At 35.3% G+C, this 8,513-nt stretch overlaps 1 pseudogene; it reads left to right on the forward strand.

Annotated features, from left to right (window-relative positions):
• LOC141322867 (uncharacterized) overlaps nucleotides 1-8,513 on the forward strand; it is a 677,976-nt pseudogene that overhangs the window by 301,127 nt on the left and 368,336 nt on the right.

Raw genomic sequence — 8,513 nt, forward strand, 5'->3', positions numbered from 1 at the left:
TAATCCTAAATATAGAATGACTCTTGATAAGATTAAACAGATTATACTTGTTTTAATGTCTCTTATAAAATAGTTTGAATAAAATCGCTTATGTGTTAAACAGTAAAGATACAAAGCAAGTTAAGGTAAGTATTATTAACATTAACACAGTAAATTATTTTTGGCATTCAATGACACAAAATAAAACCAAAGAAGATTTGTAATGACGAAAACATATGTATACGAATAAGAATAAATGATGTGACCTCTAAGAATAAACATTAAATTACATTTAAAACAGTATACTTGATATCTTTTTTTTTCAGTTACTTGACTGAGGATCAGCTTCCTGCCTTGAGGAAATTTTCAAGTCTGACTGCAGCTAAACCAGTACGTCGGTTTTCAATTAATGCTACTTCACCCAATAACCTTGCAAACCTTAAAATTTAGCAACAAGTGGCTGTATTCAGTTGCAAAGTGTATTTATGTTAATTTTTACAAACATAGAAGTATGCCAAGCCAAAAGCATAAAAAAGGGCAGCAAACGTGAGCATATTGTACCATGTTACATAATGCAGTGGGCTGAATAACAGGATGTGGTTTCTCACTTTCAGAGAAACAAATGCACTTTGTGGTACAGCTGAATGAGAATGTGCTATAAACATTATTTTACTCTTTTTTTGTAACATTTTAAATAGGGTTGTAAGCATTAAGTGGCGCTTAGCAAGATCATTGTTCAAATCTTTTGTTTTAAGAGCTGTTCAGATCGTTTAGATCATCGTTGTTTCTCCCTCCACTAATGCAGAGCTTTCACGAGGGACAGCTGAACTTGGATCAGAAACTACTTTTTTTATTCGTACATCTTTAGACTTTTCGGTTTCTTCGTCTGGCGGACACCAACATCTGCAATATCCACAACCATATCCAAATAGGAACCAGGTGGCCACAAACAGCAAGCCCAATGCTACTACCTGAAACATAAAAATTGTGTAATACCGTTTAAAGCAGTGGTTCCCAAATATTTTCCTGGATGTCCCCCAAACACTGCATGTTTTCTATGTCTCCTTAATTTGTGCTTGTTTGCATAAATTTCTGGTACAAAAATCTAAACACTGGTTGGAGTTGGTCTCAATTTTTTTTTTTTTTTTACATAGTAGAGTCAAAAGTTTTTACAGAGGGAAATGTGTATATATATGAACAAATCCTTCAGTAATAACGATTAAAAAAATTTAAAGTTTTTTTGTGAGTGCTACTGAAGTGGAGATTTAAGGCTTAGTGTAGAAGAAAAAAATCATTTTGAGAAAACGGGCTTTAAAAATATGTATTGTAATTGAAATCTATTGACACAAATAGATACAGTGCTATAAAAGAAAAACTTAACAGGGCCTTTTGAATATTTTCTTTCCACTTATCTCAAAAAACACTTTGAAAAGCCCAATATCTCAAACTTGACAGGTGCATGAAAAAAAATTAATTTAATAAAATCCTTAATTTAATTTGATAAATCTCATCTTCACCCACATCAAACAGAATTAAATCATCCCATTGTTTCACTCACCTGAGAAATATTTCGAAAACTATAAAATTTTATTTGCTTCATGGTGATGTGGTCAGAATCGATCAAAGGCTGACACCATGTTGTTGCAGCAGATATATCCGTATGGACTGTCAGTCCTTCCCAGTCGGTCAGTGCACAGGCAAGGTATTGTCCATCAAACAACAACAGCGTGATCCAAACAACACCTGGAAAGATGATCACCAAGGTGGATGGACACTTTTTTGTTTTGCATTGTGGGCGATAAATGCAAAACATAAGTCCAATGGAGAACAGAGAAGGAACTAGCAAATATGCAAAAGAAAAGCACACGTTCCACTTTGGATCACAAGGACATGCAAAGTCCATCTCCACGAGTTTCTCAATTAGCACCATTAAAAAGCCAATAATTGCATTTGAATACAAAGGACTCTTCTCCACCTCTGTTTTCAAGCGTTCTACCCAACTTGTGCTCATTTTCTCTGTTATCAAAGTTTAGAGGCATACAGATTAAAACTGCAAGCGATCACTGGCTGACTGTGTGCTGCAAGTGAAATTCACAACTTTTACATCTTCAAATATCTGAGACTCCTCCTGCGAAACTGTGTTGCGAACATTTGATTTTTAAGATACAGTTTGAAAAAGGCTGGGCAATAGTCACTTTAATTGCACTATATAAATACAGGACATAATACTACAATTTGAGTTTGAATTTTCAGGAATCTCATGAAGCACTTATGGGTTTTCATGGATATTATGATTATTATTATTATTATTTTATTTTATTAAAAAAAAAAGGTTTTTAACCATAAGTTTTTAGAGATTTTGCTTTTAAATTAAAATTTTCATTTACAAAAATCATTTACTCGCTTTGATTGCACTCTTAACCTGTATAATTTTCCTCTGTTAAACACAAAAGAAGATATGAGGGAAAAAAAAACATTTTTTTTTTTACTGTCTGAAGAAAAACATTTTTCAAAATATCTTCTTTGTGTGCTCTGCAGAAGAAAAAAAAATAATTTTTCTTTTGGGTGAACCACACTTTTAAAATTAATCATAAAGCATGGTTCAACTGATTATCTAGGTTTAAAGCAGCTATTTACTCATTTTAAGCCAAAATATTTTAGTAGATTTCATTCCTGAGAAAACTGTGGTGTGTGGAAGGAGTCTCCAAGTCTCTGCATCTGCTATCATATTCTTTCTGACATGTTCTACCTCCAAAACAGCTAAACATGACAGTAGCAACATTTTTACAGTTGTTTTTTGTATGCATTATCTCTTTTTTTTTTCTTTTTAGAAATGAACTGAGCTATGCTAAAAAGTAAATGTTCTGTAATCATAATTAGTCTAATCAAAAGTTGTTTTTTGCAGATTGCCAAGTATCTTACTGCAGTTTTCAGGTGTTTATTTCAAAACTGCTGTGAAATGTGTCACATTCTTGCTGTTTTATTTTCTCTCAGAAATGTAGCTAAAACTATATATTTCCATTTATGTGTTTACATTACTGAAGCAATAATGTTTATATTTATATGTATAACAGTGCTTTGTTGTTTTACATTGTTCTGTTTTGCCACAAGTTTTCGCTATACTCCTATACAAGAGACTTTTTTTTAAGTTACTTGACTGCAGATCAGCTTCCTGCCTTGAGAAAATGTGTGTCCAACTGCAGCTAAAACCAATTTGTCGGTGTACAATTGATGCTTCATTTTCACCAAATAACCTCCCAAAGTTTAGCAACAATTGGCAGTAATCAGTTGCAAAGTGTATATTATTATTATTATTTATTTTTTTTACAAAATTTAAAATATGCCAAGAAAAAAGAGTAAACAAATAGCAGCCAGCAAATGTGTGCATATTGTACCATGCTCCAAAATGCAGTGCACTGAACAACAGGATGTGGTTTCTCGCTGTCAGTTGCACTTTGTGATACAGCTATATGAGAATTTCCCCCCTTTTTTGTGACATTTTAAATACTTGCCTGAGACTTCAGCTGCTGTTTCTCAATCATTACCCCCAACTCCTTTGAAAGGATTGATTCACTGGCCCGAAAACGAAGTTCCAGCGATCTGGATGAAGGTTTACTGCATGTTCGGTGTTTTTACAGCGCTTCAAGATTTAGTTTCAATTTTGACCTAGCTCCGTTCTAATCTGACTCCAGTTTTAAGTGATCATTAAATTTAGACTGTATTTCCAATCAAAAAGTTATTACAAATATCGATTATGAATGAAAATAACTATTTGATTATTCTAGAAATTCCATATTTTCAATTATTTGTTCGTTGTGGGACCTAATGTCTCATTATTTTAGCTGTATATTTGTAATAACTAGGGGTGTAACGATACACCAAAGGCACGATTCGGTTCGGTTCACGGTTTTGGAGCCACGGTTCGGTTCGGTTCGGTTCGGTTTCTGTTTGCTGTGGGGTTAGGGTTGATGTCATCTTAACAGCAATGCTAAGGAACAATAGATTCACTTAATAACAACAACTAAACTTTTTCTTTATTAACTCTGCCAACCCATTTTAGTACAGTCAGGATACCTGAGTAAGTTAGTGAAAATTAGACATTCACTTGTCCGAGTTAAAAATTTACTTGTCCTTAAATTGATTTCTAGGACACTTTTTAACTTTATTTTCCTAACCGTACTAACTGTATGTGTCATCATTCACATCAAATTCTTAAATTTTATCAATACATCAAATTAGAATAATTAGACTCTGTATGGTTGCACAAATTAAATCAGTATCAACAAACTCCATCTTTCCATTGCACAGGAAAAACCGGGCCTGCAATGAAATTGACATTTAACTGTATTTACTTAGACTGTTTAATGAAGATAAGAGGTTCCAAAAAATGCATTTACACAGTAAAATTGCAAATACATAAATAATGTAATAAGATTAATGTTATACAAAAATATTGGGAAAATGCAATACCTTTAAATATAAAATCGAACCACCAATAGGTGGCAGTAGTCACTGTCTTAATGAGCGAGTCACGGATTCAACCATAGATGGATTCAACCAGTTCATTCACTGACTCGATTCATTAAAAATGCTAAATCATTCAGTACTGAAATACCGCTGTGTTGCTCGGAGATTCACGGAGAGGTTCTGCTGTTGCTTAGAACTATTTTCATTTGCAAAAATGGTTAATGATGTGTCTAAAATGTAAGTCAGTTAATATTAACTAACGTTACTAGTTTATTGAACTACTGTTGTATAAAATCAATGTCACTCACGTTTGCAATTGTAATGGTGCTTTTCTACCGCAGTATATCTGTTCATGCTTGTTTCTTTGTGTATGCTGTTGAGCCTGTTAGTGTTGATTTTCTGTGAGTCAGATAGCCTGCACGAGCTTGATACTGTCCGTTTTCAGTTATCTTAAGTAATAAAATCAGAATTATGCTCACCAAAGTTTCGTTGCTGCGCTAGTTATTGTTTGTACTTGATGTTTTAATGGTGTTACTTGTCCGGTCGGGCAAGTAAAATCCCCTTTCACTTGCCCTTTCACAAAATCCACTTGTCCCGGACAAGCGTTAATGTCGAGCCCTGAGTAGTAACCGAGTGTGATCGCTCACTCAAGTCAACATGACATGACATGCACTTGAAAAAATACTAACTTTAGAATATAATATTTAGAACAAAATTTAGAACAAAAGCTCATCATTACTAATACAATTTAATCAAAATGTGATAAAATAAAGATGTGTTTAAATTGGTTAAATTAGTTAGAGACAAGAGACGTCAACCCCAACAATGGGCAGCAGGGGGCGTGAGAGTACCGCGGTACGCCACGAGAGTTTCGCGATACGTATCGTGGTTGGTGTATCGCGATATTTCGGTTCGGTTTGTAATATCGTTACACCCCTAGTAATAACAAAAGTCTCCTCACAATGTACTAGTCATATTGATTTCAGGACATATCAGAATATCCAAACATAACATTTTATTTGTCAGGTAAAAATGTATCATGCCAATTACACAATTAAACAATGAGAATCTAATTCAATTTCAATTTAGATAAATACATAACCTCAATGACTCAAAGATGCATTTAAGAATAGGAAATGCATACCTGACAATCAGAGAGACACACTGCAGCATTAGAGACCTGGGCTGGGTTCTCCGATAATGTTGTCTCTTAGCGTGCTACGAAGACCTTAAAAGGTACACCTTAACTACAGGTATACCTTTCCTACATGTGTTCTCCAAACTATACCTTAGGATATTGCTTAAGGTAAACCTTCTTAAGTGCGACCTTAGCAGGTGCTGTCCATGGTGGAGGTGCTGAATCGGTTGATATCGATGCCTCGGTGATCGATTGTGCGCTCCTTCCTTCACAGCGTTATAGGTAAAGTATTGAGAAAACAATGTTTTTTGTTTTTTTAAAAAGAAGCGTTTTAGAAATAGTACAAACTGCATTTATCGGGGCTCATTGAAATATGTACATGCAGAAATACATGTGTATGTGTTTCAACTTATTCTCATCATTTTGCGTACGAATAACACGACTTTGCAATAGTGTGTAATGCATACGCCAAAGTCCAATTTTGCGTGCATATGATACGCCAATCCTTCCCATTAACTTCAATGGAGAGAGGATGCGTATAAATACCACGCATCATCTTTTATATAGATGATATAAAAGATGATGCGCAGTATTTGTATGCATCCTCTCACCGTTGAAGTATCATATGCACGCAAAATTGGACTTTGGCGTATGCATTACACACTATTACTCTCCGCGCACGGCGCCTTGTCTTTGATTTAAAACAAGTACTCACTGTCTCACTGCCATAGCTATAAAGTTTGTGTAAACTCATCTTTCTTTATATAGACTCATAGCCTTTTCTGTCAAATGGTTCGCCCGCTGATGTGCCTCGAGATAGTAATTAAAAAAAGCTAACAACCATGGAAACTTTATTAATGAAAACACTTCCATACACTGGCCAGAGGAGAACTGGTCCCCCGACTGAGCCTGGTTTCTCCCAAGGTTTTTTCTCCATTTCTGTCACCTGTGGAGTTTTGGTTCCTTGCCGCTGTTGCCTCTGGCTTGCTTAGTTGGGGACACTTTCCAGCGATACCGTATACTATTTGAACTGAACTGGATGATGATATCACTGAATTCATTGATGAACTGCCTTTAACTGAGAATTGATTATCTACAATAATGCGTTACTTACACACTATTGTTCTGTTTAAATACTGTGCAGTTGCTTTGACACAATCTGTATTGTTAAAAGCGCTATATAAATAAAGGTGACTTGACTTGACACTGGGTGTAGTAGGCTATAACAACTTGAGTATTTTATGTGTAAAATTTTAAAGTAAAGTAAAAAATGCAATTTTAATACTAAATCAGATTTTATATTGAATATAAAATTTAATATTTGTAATTAAACTGCGATGTAAAAAAGCTTTTTGCGTGGTGCCCACTAGCGGTATGAACCGTCAGCAGCGGTAAGGGATAGCTAAGAGCGCTCCAGACCAACCTTACGAACGTATGACTTACAGAAGGTATACTTAACTAAGAAGGTTTCGGAAAACACATATTAACGATAAGGTACTTCTTAAGGTACAACTTAAGAACGACGTAGCGTTAAGGTGGTTTCGGAGAACCCAGCCCTGGAGGTTTAGCTCCAGAGCCTCATGCAGTGTGGGGGTTCTGTATGGCGTTTAAATCGAGTCAAAAGTCACACGCACGAAAACCACGAGCACACGCGAGCTACTCATTTATATATGTGTGCGCACAAACCTTTATTGTGGATACAATAAATCATTTGACACCCCAATTCAGAATGTTGTCCTTTTGTTCCATGAGTTAAAAAAAAAGAAAAGAAAAAAGTGACAATTGCATATTTACAGAGCACTGCTAAACTGTATCATTTTACTTGGGAAAGAAATCAAAATAAATTGCATCTTTTGATTGTGATCTTTTGATCTTTTGACATTTTGATTGTGTTTGTGCATATATAGGGAGAAAGAAGTAATTTAAGATCTTGAAAATATTTATGCAAAAAGCAGTATATTTTATGGTCTGTGCATTGAGGAAGCCACACTGAATAATTCAAAACAACTACACAATGTATCCAAAATTACTACACCACACTTAATTGGTTTTATCTAAATTAATAGTAGTGAGTTTGTGGTTTTATATACACAATACTTTAATAATGTACAACTAATTGTTTTTTGAACCACTGTCAAATCAGTGGAGTTCAACAACTAAAAGTGTAAATTATTTCCAAAATATACATAAGTTTAACAAACAGGGCAGATGGTGAACAATGTAGCAATGTCACCTTGTATGTTTACAAGTGCTGCACACACTCTGAGGATTTTGTCACAAGGCTCACGGCATCGAAAGGGTGGGCCCCGCCGAACGTAGGGCGAACATTGCGTGGTCGGGAGGTTCCTGGGGTGTCCTTGCCAACTGTAGGAAGGAAGGCAGTGTGACTCCTCTGATCACTAAAATCAACAGCATCACATATGGGAAGGTCACAGTGAAGTACTTTTTAAAGGATAACTATTGGCAAAATGCAACCCGGGCTGTTTTTTTTTTTTTACTGTAAACGAGACAAACTTATATCTAAAAGCATAATTACGACAAACGAGCCGTTTTTTGGAGATGACCGTGATTTGGTCGACACACCATGAAAACTTTGCTCGAAGTATCGCCTGGGTCTCTACACATGAACTCGAGCATTGAGAACATTGTTTGTGTACACAGAGTTTACTGAAAAGACAGTTTTTGAACAACTCACTTTCACTGTTTGAGTCTCCACTCGCGGCTGTCTTGCCAGTCAAGAAGTGTCCATCTCCAAATGCGAGATTCTTATATATTAATGTTTCTTATATGAGGCTCTTTTTACAACTAGAAGGATAATATTGTTTTTCGCTTACGACAAAACGAATTAGCCATGCATTTATATGGAAATATCCTTTAGGAGCTATCCATCTTTACTCTCCTCAGTATTACATCAGATTCGGAGATGGAC

This window comes from Garra rufa, chromosome 1 (assembly GCF_049309525.1).
Source record: "Garra rufa chromosome 1, GarRuf1.0, whole genome shotgun sequence".
Taxonomy (NCBI): domain Eukaryota; kingdom Metazoa; phylum Chordata; class Actinopteri; order Cypriniformes; family Cyprinidae; genus Garra; species Garra rufa.